Genomic DNA, 17,401 nt, shown 5'->3' with positions numbered 1-17,401 from the left:
AACCTAAAACTAGACTGCATCTTTTTCTTTTGGGAGGAACTGGCTGCTGAGCATCCTCATCCTCTGTGCGTGTAATTGTTTTACCTACTTTTGTATTCATTCTTTCCACTGAGCTCTTTTTTGTTTTTAATGTAAACCACCTGATCTCTTGATGTATTACATCTCAGAAATGAATGAAGTAGCCTTAATACCAAAATCTGAATCTGAATGCCCTCAATAAATGCCAGTGTTGTCAAAAGAACTTTTTCAGATCTTTTTTGTCTTGTCCAGTCGTGTAATATGTTGCATGTCATGCTTCAATGTAAAATGGGTCGAAATAAAGTCCAGAGCTTACTGTAGATGTGTTGTGTTTCAGATGTTTTACATGGTGCTGTAATAATTCTTCATCATTACTTCTCCAACATTTTGTGAGGTGTGACCTGACGCACGAACATTATGAAGCAGCCAAAATTTTTTGCAATTGTAAAAAGACTTGATGAATCAGGGACCTGGTCAAATGAAATTATTTCATGATCTCAAGAGTCACAATATGTAGTAACCATTTCTCTTTCTGGCTCTATCCCACAAAAAAAAAAAGAGAGAGAGAAAAAAAAAGATAGGTTAAAGGGATGTATTGGTTGACATGAGGATTCAGCCTTTAACTTTTTTTCAAGATACATGTACTTAGAAACCACTTTATGAAATGTTTAAAAAGCATACAATTCTATAAAGAGGAATTCAAAGTTTATTTGACAAAAATCGGTTTTGAAATGGCAGAGATGTCCGAATACAGTTGTACAAAGTAAAAGCAACCTTAAAGGACAAGTTCACCTTCATAGACATGGGGGTTGAGTGAATGCAGCAATAATGGTAGAACACATCAGTGAGAGTTTGAGCAAAATCGGACAATCCGTTAAAAAGTTATGAATTTTTGAAGTTTCTTCTCCGTCACGGCTGGATGAAAAGACTACTATAGCTTGTGATGTCACATGAGTACAAAGATATAAAGAAAGAATAAAGAAAATTCAATATATTTCAATTTTTGTCGCATAACGAAAGAACTCTCGATTTCTCTCTTTCAGAAGGCAGGGGGAATAATATTACCCTTAACATACGTCAGTAGCAAGTCGAAGAAATGTGCACTTTATTCAAAAAGTAAAGTTTTGTGAAATTCTCTTTTTATTTTCCTTATATAGTTGTACGCATGTGACATCATACACTGTAGTAGTCTTCTCTTCCAGCAGTGACTGCGCAGATACTTAAAATATTCGTAACTTTTGAACGGATTGTCCAATTTTCCTCAAACTTTCACTGATGTGTTCCACTAATATTGCTGCATTCTCTCAATCCTTATGTATATGAAGGTGGACTTGTCCTTTAATGAAAGGTAGGTCCCACCTTTTATTAGGATTGCTTTGCTTTGGATATCTCAGTCATTTCAGAACCAATTTTCATCAAATAAACTTTGAATTCCTCTCAGAATTATTTGCTCTTCCATATCGAGATTTCTCATTACCGAAAAAAAAGAAAAAAAACAATCATTATTAAAAAACGTTGGAAACCTGTAGCCCAATCTCAACCGAAACTGTACCATCCCTTAAAGTGTGTTTTGTGTTAATCTGCCAAGAAATACATGGTATAAATTTAGAGGTGATTTCAATTAAGTCTCCACCTACAGCTGTGGATACAAACTTATTTCTTAAAGGACAAGTTCACCTTCATAGACATGTGGATTGAGTGAATGCAGCAATAATGGTAGAACACATCAGTGAGAGTTTGAGGAAAATTGGACAACCCGTTCAAAAGTTTTGAATTTTTGAAGTTTCTGCTCAGTTACTGCTGGATGAGAAGACTACTAACATAGAGAAGATTCAACAGATTTTCACTTTTCTCGCATAATAAAAGAATGCTTGACTTGCCGCTTTCAGAAGGCAGGCGGAATAATATTACCCTTAACATACGTCAGTGACCACGCGCGCCGGAAGCAGTTTTGGATTGGGGGGGGGGGGGGGCAAACATTGGAGGGGGCTCAAGATTAGACCATACATTTATGTTACACAATATACACATACACACACACACACGCACACGCATCTATATATATATATATATATATATATATATATATATATATATATATATATATATATAAAGTGGCGTACGGTGGGTGGAAACATGGGAGAACCATAAAGTAATTTTGACGGTCTGTATGCTTGTGCGTGTGTGCGTGAGCAATAATGGGACTACAATACATTACGGAATGTGATACATTCAACAACGCAGTCATTGAGGAACATTGTAAGTTTTCCTTACATGGATTATGGAATGACGGTGTGAAACGATCGACAAATTATATACTGTCAGCAACATAAGGTGAATGGCATAACAATAAAATGCGAGCGAGCGAAGCGAGCGAGCTTGAAAATTTTGATATTCTACAGTTCCAAAACTGGAGTTTTAATTGTATAGCTATATATTTCGCTTTGGAAATAAATGGGGGCGCATCGGGCGCAACTGCTGGCAATTATTGGCAGCAACATTAGGAGAACGGCGTAACGATTGAATGCGAGCGAAGCGAGCAAGCTTGAAAATTTTGACATTCTACAGTCCCAAAACTGGGGTTTGTAGCTATATCTTTCACTTTGGAAATTAATGGGGCGGCGCATCGGGCGCAACTGCTGGCAATTACTGGCAGCAACATTAGGAGAATGGCATAACGATTCAATGCGAGCGAGCTTGAAAATTTTGACATGTTACAGTTAAAAAAATCCCGCTTGTAGCTATATCTTTCGCTTTGGAAATTAAGGGGGGGGCATCGGGCGCAACTGCTGGCAATTATTGGCAGCAACGTTAGGAGAGTGGCATAACGATTCAATGCGAGCGAGCGAAGCGAGCGAGCTTGAAAAATTTTGACATGTTACAGTCCAAAAACTCCCGTTTGTAACCATACCTTTCGCTTTGGAAATTAAGGGGGGGGGGGCATCGGGCGCAACTGCTGGCAATTACTGGCAGCAACATTAGGAGAGTGGCATAACGATTCAATGCGAGCGAGCGAAGCGAGCGAGCTTGAAAATTTTGACATTTTACAGTCCCAAAACTCCCGTTTGTAGCTATATTTATCTTTCGCTTTGGAAATTAAGGGGTGGGGGCATCGGGCGCAACTACTGGCAATTACTGTCAGCAACATTAGGAGAATGGCATAACGATTCAATGCGAGCGAGCGAGCTTGAAAATTTTGACATTCTAGAGTCCAACAGTAGCTATGTTTTTCGCTTTAGAAATTAAGGGGGAGGCGCACCGGGCTCAACTGCTGGATGCGAGCGAGCGAAGCGAGCGAGCTTGAAAATTTTGACATTTTACAGTCCAAAAGCTGCCGTTTGTAGCCATATTTTTCCCTTGTATTCATATATATACATATTCATTTTCTTTTCTTTGTTTATTCATTTATTTTTATTATTATCATTTATTTATTTATTTATTTTATTTTATTTTATTATTTATTTATTTATTTTTTTTTTTGGGGGGGGGGCTTTTTGGGGGGCAAAAATGCGTTTTGCCCCCCACTTTTTGGATGGGGGGGGGGGGGGGGGGGCGGACGCCCCCCCCCCCCCCCCCCCCCCACTTCCGGCGCCTATGTCAGTGACAAGTCAAGGAAATGGGTACTTTTTATTAAAGACAAATACATTTTGTGAAATTCTCTTTATATTTTCCTTGTATTGTTGTATGCATGTGACATCATGCATAGTAGTCTCCTCATCCAGCAGTGACTGTGCAGTCCTGTATCATCCTCATTCTAAACAAAATTTCTTCTAGACAAACTCACTTTGGTTGTCTTTATGTGAGAAAGCCTGTGAACACTCCATTTTTGCTAACATTCCTCTGGGAAGTATGGTATCATGTTGCTCATATTATTATCGTCAGCTGAAACCAGAAGGGCGCTATCGCGTTTCAAGATTTGAGCGTAAATAAAAATTAAACAATAAATTTTCTTGAAATAAAAAGTTAATAAAAAGTGGGTAGATTCACAAGCATTGTTCCAATTATAGTGTAAAATAGCAGCCGCTGGCCCGAATTCACGAAGGTGGTACAAATGAAACCATGGTTTAAACCATGGACAAAAGCCATGGATCGCCAAGTGTCGCACTGAATATCTCGTTACGAAATTGATCATTTCGTAGACAAAATGACCGTTTCGTTAACGAAATTATCATTTCGTGGACGAAATGTGCATTTACTTACTAGGCCTAAATGTTGTCATTTCGCTACAAAATAATTATTTCATCGACGAAATGACTGATTTCGTAACGAAATATTCCATGCGACACTTGGCGCTCCATGGTTTTTGTCCATGGTTTAAACTACGTTTGTATGGTTTCATTTGTACCACCTTCGTGAATTCGGGCCTTTGGGTTTTAATTTATAACAGGCGATGATATCATACTTACATTACACACACACACACACACACACACACACGCACACACACACACACACACAAATGAAATACGTATTCTATTCACTTCAGGTTTGTGACAGAAGGCTTGAGCGCAAATCACTGTAGTAGATAGTGGCTGAGACACTGGCTTATTAACTGCAAAGGGTATGGTCCGCAGTTTGTGATTTCTCACAGATTAATTGATTTGTGTCCCTTCAACAAATTCCTGAAATATATCACCATGAAGAACGTTTTTTAAGGTACATATAACTAAAGACGTGATCGGCCGTATTTATTCTGCCTTGCGAAAGATGACATGCTGAACTCAAAGACAGATAGGAGTACATGTATACCAAAATACTTTCTTTGCTAGTTTATTATCTGACTGTGACATTAACAAGTTCATTGCAATATTGTGTACACTGGCAATAGGCACACTTTACTTTGGCAATAGGCTCATTTTACTGAACCGTGCATGCCAATATGCACACTGTCTTTGACTGTATTCAAATGTAATATGTTGGTTATCAAATGACACATTGCCAAACAGACCTGGAAAAACAAAACTTGAGAGGAAATTTGTGAATTGTGTATGAACATTGAAATCCAGATTGAACAAGTGGAAAACATTAATACAATGTATTCTAATACTTGAGTGGAAACATATCTTATTTCTGCTGCACACAGCCAGTCCCTGCTTGAAATTAACTAGTCTAAAAGTATGGGAAAATAGACCACGAAAATACAGTTTCTCACTATTTTTTTCATGCTAAAAAATAGCTTGAAAATAGCATCAAAATATAGTTTAAAAATACAGAGATTTTTTTTTTTCACGCAGTATTGGAACCGAAAACTTAAGTCAAAAAAAATATATATTTTGTAACTATTTCACGCGTATTTTGAGAAACCATGGGGAAAACTGTTTGGAGAAATACATTTTTCATAATATCTTTGCTATTTGATAAATAGAGGGAAAAAAGTCTTCAAATATAGTGATGGAATGAAAATATTTTCAGTAAATTACAGTTGTACCTGAAGCAGAATAATAATTCTATATGTGGCATCCACGTACATGTAGATGAAAAAAAAAAAACCGGGATGGTCAGTTGGGCAGCAGTCTCAGTGACCAGCCACATTTGGTGCATTTGAGTAAGGTGGCATAACTCAATTAAAGTCAATTCATTTTTCATTTCAAATATCACATACATGTACAATATTTCAATAACTGTTTAGTAATTACAACAAGTTAGTGTAAAACAAAAATAGTTATAGTAAGCAATTGATGGTCATGTTACAAATGTGACAAAACATGACATTGGAATCCATCATACATTTGCGACGTGGTGTTTTTATCAAATGGCTAAAATTCATATTTTTGTTTCTATCTCTGAAAATAACTTTTTGTGTAATGTGTAAGACAGTTATACCACTACATCGTGGGAAGATGTCCACAGCGTTTGCAGAAATTAATCTATCATAGCAATTAGAAGGCTATTTGCTTCTTCCTTTCATATTCCCAGTTCAAAGCAACTAGAAACATATTGCATATTTTCAGTATTGCCTTACATAAAACATGTTCAGACAACTTGCTACCATGAGATTGTGTATGAGAAATACTTAATATGCATGTTGAGATCTCTGCGTAGATAATATACCGTGTATACAAGATACAACTCGTGTATACTTGAGATCAACTTTCAAAGCGAAATATATACATCACGAAGCATACAGTAATTGCATGATGAATAATCGGTAAACAGTCATCTTGATCAGCCACATTTGCTGCATTAGGGCGAGATTGCATGTATAATTCAATTAAGTTCAATTTGATTTAGATTTTATTTCCAATATCATTCTTTTTTCAAATACATTATTACAAGAAGTAAATGTAGTGTAAAAGTAGATGAACATCCATGTGAGAGAGAAAAAAAAAGAGAGAAAATAAACAAGTATATAAAATACATTAAACATACCACGCAAGACATTTGAGATCAACAGTCAACACGAAATCCTACTTCTGCTGCAAAAGCCATTGCGTCAACTAAGTTGTAATAACAATAATAATATACTGCCTTATTTACCCAGGGTAGCCTCTTCAGTGTTGCCACTGCTCTACCACAGGGCCCTGCCATATCATTACCCCAGCGTTGCCAGGTACCCATTTATACACCTGGGTCGAGAAGGACATAGTGGGTATAAAAAACATCTTGTCCAAGGACGTAAACACTGGGCGGGAATCGAACTCGGGTCCTCCGATTGGGAGTCGGGAGTCTCGTCCACTATGTCACGGCGCCCCCAGCATGTATACAGCGGGATTACAAAATATATTAAACATACCATGCAAGCTATATTTGAGATCAACAGTCAACTTGAAATCCCATTTTTTATATGCCAAAACCATTGCATCCACCAAGTTAAGAAAAGGAAAGAAATCATAATGGTGATGGACAGTTGGCCTACAGGCACATTGACCAGGATCGCGAGTAAAAAATAGATCCGACGTTCATCCAACTCCATGAATTGTCTTCAGCACAATATGCGTTGCTTACATCTAAAACGACTTGTCACAGACAAGTCTAACTTGAAAGTTGCGGGTGCAAAGAAGTGCTTGACATGCCCTTTCAGTCCTTACTTGTGTCATTATCCAGCCCACACAGTGTCCATCGCATCACACATTAATTCATTAAAACATTTCAGCTAGTGATTCATGTTTTTGTATGCATGACATGAAGACATATTACTCAGTATACATGTGCTAATATGTACTGCGCATTTATCCTTGACCTTCTTAGTGTGTGTAATGGAATCACTGAGGTATATTAATGTTACACTCACGTTACACTTGCTATTATCAGTAGTAATGCGTCTTTACACGTGCTTACACCTACCTCTTTAAATATCTGCCTGCAATACATCATTACATATATGGAGGTTAACAGATATGCACGACACTCACTAAACTTGCCTGTTATAGACTGATAAAAACATAAAACTTATGACGCTCTCATTACCTTACCAGTCAACATTGCATATATTAGGCCTACATATACTTGTATATCTATAACTATAGTGATATTCGATTCATGACATACAATATAGCGTAGTGTACCGACACATCTTTTCCAGACATAATGCGTGCTCGCGAAACAAGTGCTAATTACTATATTGACGCACGCTATATTCATTATCAAAAGCACACGCATGCTTCACAATCGGCAAAACTAAATAACCAGTTTGATAAAGACAAAATACATCAATTACAATGCATGACAAACGACTTATATAACGTGTTGAAAAGCTGGAAGCAAAGAAAGTTGAAAGAGATAACTTCAAGTCATATCTTTCATCACCCATGAAGAGATAGTATTCTATACGTGAGAGTATTCAACTCATGAGAACCGTACAAACAATGACAAAATGTCATTTGATAGTAATCGTAATAATTTGCTTCCACGTTATGTTTAACACAAATCACAATTTTTCTGCAATCGCTGAAAAGCTGCATATCAAAGCATACACAAGAACATCGCATTTCATTCAAATACTAAAATAATAACTTTTGCCTCTTTTCGCATTAGCGTCGTTTTACTGTTTTTATCATTTGCCACCGCATATGATATTCTTTTCTTCTTATAGATTATTGATCAGGGTCAAGTAGCATGTCTGTGACTGACCCCTCCCTGACATTCTTGGTGGCGCTCTAATCCCTGATTGGAAGACCCCCTGTCAAAGTTCTGATGCGTTGTCTTGGTGATGCAGCCTCGTCTGCCTTGTTTCATTTGCTTTGAATGCTGTCTACCATCTTGTGTGCATGTGTACTGCATCCTGAAATATCCAGCTTGTATATACATGACTGTGGCCCAAGACTTTCTCGAATTAATCGGACCGCTTTCCGAAAGCGGCATCATCCCTTGATCTGTTCCTTTTCTTGGCAGGCGAGACATTTTCCCCAAGCCGAGCTGCGAGTTTGCCTGATGGTGCTATTATATAGACCGTCTTCCCTTCGCCCCGCGTGATCTATATCCTTGATTTATTTTGGTTGATTGATTGATTGATTGATTGATTGATTGATTGATTGATTGATTGATTGATTGATTGATTGATTGATTGATTGAATGAATGAATGAATGAATGAATGAATGAATGAATGAATGAATGAATGAATGGCCAGTGATCACGTCCCTCGTTACTGTCAAGCCAGCTAGGGCATCGGCACCAACGAGCCTTGTTTGGCGCTGGCTATCTCGGCAGGAGAAGTGTCCATTATCAAAGTTGATCCCCAGTGAGGTCTTGCACATTCAGACATACCGACAAGTACTGGTCCAAGCCTAGATAGGAGTCGCTAACTAGTAGGAGGTGGCAGACCGTGAGACCTGACAAATAAGAACAGAAATTCGCTTATATGATACTAAACTCATCTTAAAACAATTAAATCCTCAATTTGATTTCAGGAAGCAGTACTCTGGGATTTCTTCTTTATCTCAACGTACTTGATATTACTCTTCAAGTAATGCTCTTCATTTCCACACAGATAACTATCATGATAGCAATAGAATGGTTGTTTTTACCCAGGGTAGCCTCTGGATGTTGACACTGCTCTAGCAGAGAGCCCTGCCATTATCATTATCCCTAGCGTTGTCAGGTATAACCATCATTTTACACCTGGGTAGAGAGGGACATACAGTGGGTAAAAACATCTTGTCCAAGGACGTAATCACTTCACGGGATTCGAACTCGGATCCTCCAATTGGAAATCAGAAGTCATATCCACTATATGCCACAGTGCCCCGACAATAGATGAAGTTCACAAAATTTGACCTTTCACTTTTAGGATTATTTTCGCCCTCTTATCGATACGAAGAAAATATTACTTCTTTTCTTTCCTTCATAATCGTTAAATCTTTCTACTTTCTGACCATGTATACGAGACATGTTCCTTGCTGTAGGTATACGGTGAAAAGAAAATATTGTATATACATGCATATATAGATATTGCCAAAGTAAGGCCAACTCTTACTTTCATCTTTATTTTTATAGCATATCATTTAAATAGTACACATAGTTTATCTTCACCCTTCGTACCTGCTCATCTTACCATTGGACATATAATATGCCGCATGGCTGGAAAATGACATATAGACGTCGAGTGTTTTGTGACTCCCTTTGACCGTGACGTAATTCGCCATAACCATACATCAGCATATACATACGTCGTATGCCATTATTACACTTCGGCTTAATTTGTATCATGACAAGTTTAATCTAATCTCGTAAATCTCTCAAACAAGATCTGTACCGCACGGACTGCCGGAAGGAACCATCGACGTACGGATGGACAACTCGAAAGCGTAATGCCTATATACACGCTCCGGGATACTTTCGTTACTATGCTGCATATTATCATGTAACGAAAATATCCCGGAGCATGTGCAGGCATCGCTAGTTTGGTCTTCTGGCCTTACCATAGATTTAAACATTAATTGTCTTTGGACAGAATTCTGTTTGATGGCTAGAAAGTCACTTCAAGTAATCCTTGCTCTTGTGTTTAACAATGTTGGCACATCAGTATTACCTCGGACAATGTTAATAACGTCTATCGTTCAACATTGTAGGGAGATGATTCAACATCTATTAACACCTCTCAGTATGTGTGTCTCTCTATTCTAACACAATTTCGGGTAAACATTACTCATGTAAACGTCTAACCTTTCAGATAAGATGGATAAAAAAAAGGTAACTCAAACCTGCGGTAGCTGGAGTCTTAACACTGAGGCGAATCTTGCCCGTGCCGCGGGCTTGTTCGACTTTCTTCAGCGCAAGGAGTCGATTAGTAGCATTGTCTCCCATCATCACCCACCAACCAACGTTTCTTCTTTTTGGATAGCGGGGAGCATGAGCCATGTTCTGATCAGGGATGTATATGTAGGAAAGAAATGATAGAATCCCATGAAAAATACATATTGCTTACATCAGGAGCTTTCCGATAAACCGATAATCGGGTAGAGAAGATGAGAAATTGATGTATCATAATTATTATGTATCAATTAAATTGCCAAGGCTTTAAAAAAAGTAACAACGGAAACTGTGATATTTATATTGACAAGAAAGTTAATTCTCAAATTAGTTTGGCATTTATAATTTTCTTTAAAGGAAAAACTCTTTGACGCGATGTCGTAACAAAACTTGCAAGGGATCGAGCACTGTTTAAGAATATCTCCAAATATGCGCACTAACTTTTTGAAGTTTTCTTTTACATCTTACAGTAAATGCCCGACAACGATATGTCATATTATTAGCTTAAAAACAAACAAACAAACAAACAAACAAACAAACAAACAAACCTTCCATTACATTATAGCAAGCAGTATGATAATATTCACATTACGCATATAATCATGCCAGTTGGAATCCATTCATTATCATTTCAACACTGCATGTAGCATTGTATCAGTAAGAATAAGCTTGCGACACGATGCACAGTTGCCAAACCTTACAAATGAAAAAAAAAAAAAATAGAAATCTAAAGGTGCACAAATTGGACGATAAGAAGCTAGGTGGAACTGAACTCACATTTTCCCCCTGACGTACTGTTGTTAGGATCACATCCAAACCGTACTCCTGAGTCGGCAACACGTCGGCATAGTGCGTCTCCACACCGTCTCTATCGGGCACTGGAAGAGGAGGTGGCAGAGCGAGTAGATAATGTTTGTTCTTATTATCTCATTCGTTATGACATCTTTAGGAGAACAAGTTTGAAAATTCTCGTTGAGGGAGTTTGATGATCAGTTTCTCTTCTCCATAAAACAACGGTGAGAGAGAAAACAATTTCTAAAATGCAAATTACGCGCCGTCTTAATGCTGCAGTGAAGACTATCATAATTATAAAGAATATCATTCTTTATAATTATGATAGTCTTCACAGCACCTTACCATAAGATAACATCTTTAGCGGAATAAGTTTGAAAATGACCGTTGAGAGATTTTGATGATTGCTTTCTCTTCTCCATAAAACAATCTCCAAAATGCAAATCAAGTGCTGTCTTAATTCTACAGTGAAAACTATCATGTAAAGAGTAACATTCCTCTTGGCACCACGCCTTCCGTCTCTGACAGTGTATCGTATTCCTTGCCCTGAAGCCTCATCGGAGGTCGAATACGACATATACTTTCTCTGCGGCCCCATTGTCATGTATTTAAGGACAAGTCCACATTCATAGACATGTGGATTGAATGAACACAACAATATTAATAGAACACATCAATGACATCAGTGAATGTTTGAGGGAAATTGGACAATCCGTTCAAAAGTTATGAATTTTTAAAGTATCTGCGCACAGCCTTTGCAGTGGATGAGAAGACTACTACCGTGTATGATGTCACATGAGTCATGAGTAGAACGATAGGGAAAATACAAAGAGAATTTCCCAAAATTTTATTTCTGAAAAAGTACACAATATCCTCGACTTGTATGAATACTAACGTATGTTAAGGGCTTAAGGGTAAAATTATCTACCCCCCCCCCCGCCTTCTAGAAGAGGCAAGTCAAGTGTTCTTTATATTATACGAGAAAAGTGAAAATGTGTTGAACTTTTCTTCATGAGTTTTTTTTATATCGTTCTACACATTGTGACATCACAAGCTGTAGCAGACTTCTATCTAATCCAGCACTGACTGGGTAGAAACTTTAAAAATCTATAACTTTTGAACGGTTTGTCCGATTCTCCTCAAACCCTCTCTGATATGTGTTCTATTAATATTGCTACATGCACTAAATCCGCATGCATGTATATCAAAATGAAGATGAACTTGTCCTTTAATATACCGCTTTCGTCAACGCTAAGTTTGAACGAACCGGTATAGCGCCGCATATATGTAATGGATGTGCTCAGCCAAACTTATATCACTCAACACACTTTAGCTACTTGTTTTAATTGTTCTTTGGTTCATTTTTTTAATTCATGATTACTTGGAGTCGAGCATTCTCTGGACATAGATATTATGGAATGACCCAGGTTATAGGATTTGTTATCCATCAGTAGACCGATCTATACATCATGATTACATGGAATCAACACTGCGCATGACCGTGAAGTCTTTATATTCTATTTAGCTTTTACAGAGTTGTGTGTGTGTGTGTTTGTATGTGATGTGTGTGCAGGTGAGTGTCTTTATGTGCGTGTATAAATATCCGCTGCATGCACTGATTTAAGTGATTTAAGCAGCATCGACTGGAAAACAAGCTGCCATTTTTTTTTGTTTCATAATTGTTCAATTTCAATTTCAAATTCAATTAATTATTTCATTTTTCGATAAACAGATAAAGACATCATTTTTTGGTAACAGAAAATAAGGTGCGTAAAACTATGTATAATATGATGCTGATATCGAACGACACTCAAATTAAGAATACTATAAAAAGTGTATGTGCGTGTGTGTGTGCGTGTCTGTCTGTCAGTCTGTCTGTCTGTCTGTAGCTACTTACTCCTCTGCAGTAGATCAGCCTCTGGTTGAACATCATCAGTAGAAGCATCTTGCGACCATGGCCGTAGCTCCAAGTCAACCTGTACTACAGGTAGCTTCTCGACAACGTTCCACATCTGTGTTTGTTTGAAGATATCATTTTTTTCCAAAAAAAAAAAAGAAGAAGAAGAAAAGTTTATGACGTGAATAAAATCATATTCTTTTGAGAAATGCAATTGTACATCAAACTTTAGCAATAATGTTGATTTTGAGTACAGAGAGCGACGAAAGGGGAAAAAACACACTACTGAACCAAACACAGTACGAATAAATCAAGTTTGAAACGATGCAACGAGTGGTCGCTTGAATAAAAACATTGATATAACCAATGACACCCACGAGGAATTCCACCCCCCCCCCCCCCCCCGCTCAGACTACATGGACTAATTAAGATTTAAGTTCTATCCTCTTATTTGTGGAGTGTCAAGACGATTTCATACAGCAGAAGTAGCATAATGCCTTGTCTCTAGGCATGCAGTAAGCATGCCCTCGGATTTAATTCCACGATCATAGAGAATGATTTGCCATCAACATTTCCTAATTTTCATCAGAATGATAATGATAATAACGATATAAATATGTGTGTGTATCTTATATACTTATAACAAAAATAACTTTATTCGACAACACTATATGTTTTGGAAGGGTTCACGTATAATATGTGGAATTATTGTTTTATTTTCACTAGGAAAGAAAAACAATTAAACAATCAAGAGCACAGTTTACTTTTTTCAAAGGTATATTTGATATCTGAGGTCTCGAAATTCATGATTTTATCATCATAATTCATCGAAAACTGTGATAGCTAGTGCTAGTAAAGAATAGAACATTTTTAGAAACCTTTTGATAAGAATGAAACCCTAAATATTGTCTGTTTTAGCTTTGTAGTGTTTCCTGTCCATTCCTTAGATGCGGAATTATGGTCTATTTTATTGAGGGTGTTTGTCCACAAACAAATTCATTGAATAGATATGTCTATTATATAGAAGATAGTGCTTGAATGTTTTCCCCGACAGTTAACACAAAGCCCTTTGGCTTACATTAAATAAAAATGTCTTTGTAAACAGAAAAATCACTTCCCTTAAAGTGATATTTCTTTATGATGTTGACTAATTGGTTTTACGGAAATAAACTGAATCATATACAAACGGGAAATAAGACAAGAAAAATATTTAAAGATTTCTGTGGCAAAAACATGATGAATTTATGCGAATTACACGGCAGATAACTTTTATGTTTGTAATTGGCGTTCACATTAAAGATGATAAGTTTTTTTAATCACAATATAGTATGACATTATATTGTACTGTATTATATGACATTATAATATATACATTATATTATATCATATTATATTATATTATATATTATACTATATTATATTGTATCATATCATATCATATCATATTATATCATATCATATCATATTATATTATATCATGTATTACATCATAACCACGTTCTGCAGCGATTACGCATATACATAAACCCCCTTACAGGTAAGTAGTGTTCTCTAGCCTTATGTTAATTTGTATGGAAGGATAAGCTTTGATATTTACACTAGGAGTCGAAACAAGAGAGAAGACTTAGAGGCGATTGGTTTGTGAACTGATGAAAGGCTTGTGAGGCCATGATTGAAATGATACAGTTTTGGTTTGATGAGGCTGCAAGTTTCCAACTTGTGTGTGTTAGTGTGTGTGTGTGTGTGTGTGTGTGTGTGTGTGTGTGTGTGTTTGTGAGATAATGAGAAACCTCATATGAAATATGAAAGAATATGTAATTCTTAAAGATATTCATAGTTTATTTGATGAAAATTGGCTTTGAAATGGCTGAGACATCCAAATAAAGTGATCCCAATAAAATGCGACAGGCCACGACTTTTATTAGATCTCTTTTTTACCTTGTATTGGGGTATCTCAGTCATTTCTAAACTGATTTTCATTGAATAAAATTTCACTTCTACTTACAACTGTATGCTATCTAACAAACATAGAACAGTTTCTAAGTATTTCGCAAAACGTTAAAAGCTGAATCCTCACCTCAACCAATACTACACTATCCCTTTAAAATCACCTCATCTAATTTGCATGTGTGGTTGTAAAAGGCATGAAACTTTAAAAGCGAATGACCTTCTGATCTAATGTCAGATTCAATGTATTCAATGGTTCAGTCTATTAATTCATAGATTTACTTAAACATGGAATGACTTTCACAAAATATTTACAAATCAGTTATATTCTGCCGCTGTACCTCATCAACCTGTTTCTTGCTTAGCCTTTCCTTGAGCATGGCGTTGAGGACGCTCTTGTCACCACTGCAGACTGAAACGAGCTCTCTCACTGTTTTGATCTCTTCTTTGACCAAGGATTCGTCACATTCGTCACTGCCCCTATTGATATGCAAAACAAAAATAAACAAATAAAAAAGTTGGCACCTAGGCTCTTGACCAGGTTAACATAAACGTTGTCCCGTCACATTACGTCACATCACTTCGATCATGGACTATAGTGTACAATGTCAGATTGAGGGGCCCACGTCCTACAAGCTTTGTCTTTTTAGTATAGGTCCCTCCATTTGTCGAATTTTGCATATTGTTTACTTCCCTCTGATCACTTGAGTTTTATGACGCTGTATGATTATCATAAAGTTCTACTATGTACACTCTTTCGTCTTGCATATTTTTACACACCTAATTTTCTGTTACCAAAAAGTGATGTCTATAATATGTTTTTGTTGAAAGATGAAATTGAAATTGACATTGAAAATTGAATCTGCTGACTAGTGAATATCTTCGTGCAGCTGGCCACACTGAATCGTGTAAAACGTCCGTGACCTACGAAAACACTGTTGAAGTTTGTATTAAAACGACTGCGAAACATATCTGTCTTCATCTGACGTCTAAGATATAGAGACATAGCTCCTTTGTGGAGACAATATGAGCTCCCCCGTGGAGACTTAATGAGCTCCTTTGTGGAGACAATATGAGTTCCCTCGTGGAGACTTGGTACATACATTATATATTTGATAATCTTGTTTATATTTTTCTAAGATTTATAATGTCTGTTTTATGTTAAGTGCTGTCTGGGGCAAATTATTTGTATAGGGCCCCATTTTTCTGTCTCTTTTTTTCTTTCTATAAAACAACAACAACATAACTGCTAATTACGCCGCCTCCCATTTTGCAAGTACAAATAGAATAGACTTCTTGAAAATAGTCCATTCGGTTTGAGGCCAGGTTGCTTTTGTGTGTGTGTGTGTGTGTGTTTTGTTTTTTTAATACAGCTTAACGGTTACCAAACACGTGTTATCAAACACGTATACACGCGATTAAGAGATAATCGAGAGCAAAATGCATACTTCGGGCTAGTGTGTATATCAAATAGCAATTTGAAATGGGACGCAGTGTCTAGATTTATAGCAACAGAGGCTTCGACACACAAGTATGTCTTGTAAAGGATAGGTGCAGTAAAACATGTTTGAATGATCTTTATAATCCGGACAAAAAAAAAGGTAAATGTATTTGCACCTGTGATGCCACACGAAGAAGGGAAGCACGGATTGGAAGACATTGGGTAAAGTGAGAAGAGAATTCTCGCTACTCCACTGTGCCTGGACGACAGCTTGGGTGAGGTACATAACATTCATGGCTGTCTGATACCATTTCCACAGGTCTGCGATTTCCACCAGTGCCTATAAGTGACAGGAAGTAGTAATCATAATACCAGATGGTATCTCAGTCCGAACACATTTACGTCATTCATCAATTTGTGTAAAGATAAGCTGTGGTTTGTTTGTTTGTTTGTTTGTTTGTTTGTTTGTTCTCTCATGAATGCATCACGCACATTACACCGGGCCCTTCGTCAGGAGCTTTCGTCAGGCGCTAGTAATGGGAGCGTTTGTCCTCTGTATGATACGATTTTGTGCAAACAACCAAACGAATAAACAAACGATGGCGGATGTCACAACCATAACATCATTCCACCCGCTCTGTTTTTTTTCACATTCTCCTCCTCTGCTCTAGCTCTACTTCCACGCCATTTCGCCATTTCCCTAGCTCTGAAACAAGAATTTCAGTAGAGGAGCTGCTCCGCTGAATAAAAACCAAGTTGACAGGTGAAACACCTTAAGGAGTTTGGTCATTTTTACCTTTAGAATCCTATCGGAATGTTCTAGCACACTTTTCGCGTCCGACTCGTAATCCGTGCACGGCAGGGCCAGCCGACCAATGTGCGCCTGAAGAAGGAGGTTAGCCTTGGTGTGGGGACTGGCGAAATCCGTACTGGGCGCGTCGATTGGGTAACGCACCTCCTGAGACAAAGTCCTCATATTGCACATTTAAGTTTGTGAACAAAAAGAACAAACGATCTCTTAAAAGGATTCAACAAATGCACAACAACAACATAAACAAAGTCTGCAACTGGACCGTCGCGTACATCAAACTTAAACAGAAGAAGGAGCACATTTGCC

Source organism: Diadema antillarum, unplaced genomic scaffold (genome assembly GCF_040938485.1).
Source record: "Diadema antillarum isolate AM-2024a unplaced genomic scaffold, OU_Dant_1.0 scf00000015, whole genome shotgun sequence".
Lineage (NCBI taxonomy): Eukaryota > Metazoa > Echinodermata > Echinoidea > Diadematoida > Diadematidae > Diadema > Diadema antillarum.
This window is presented reverse-complemented; position numbering follows the sequence as displayed.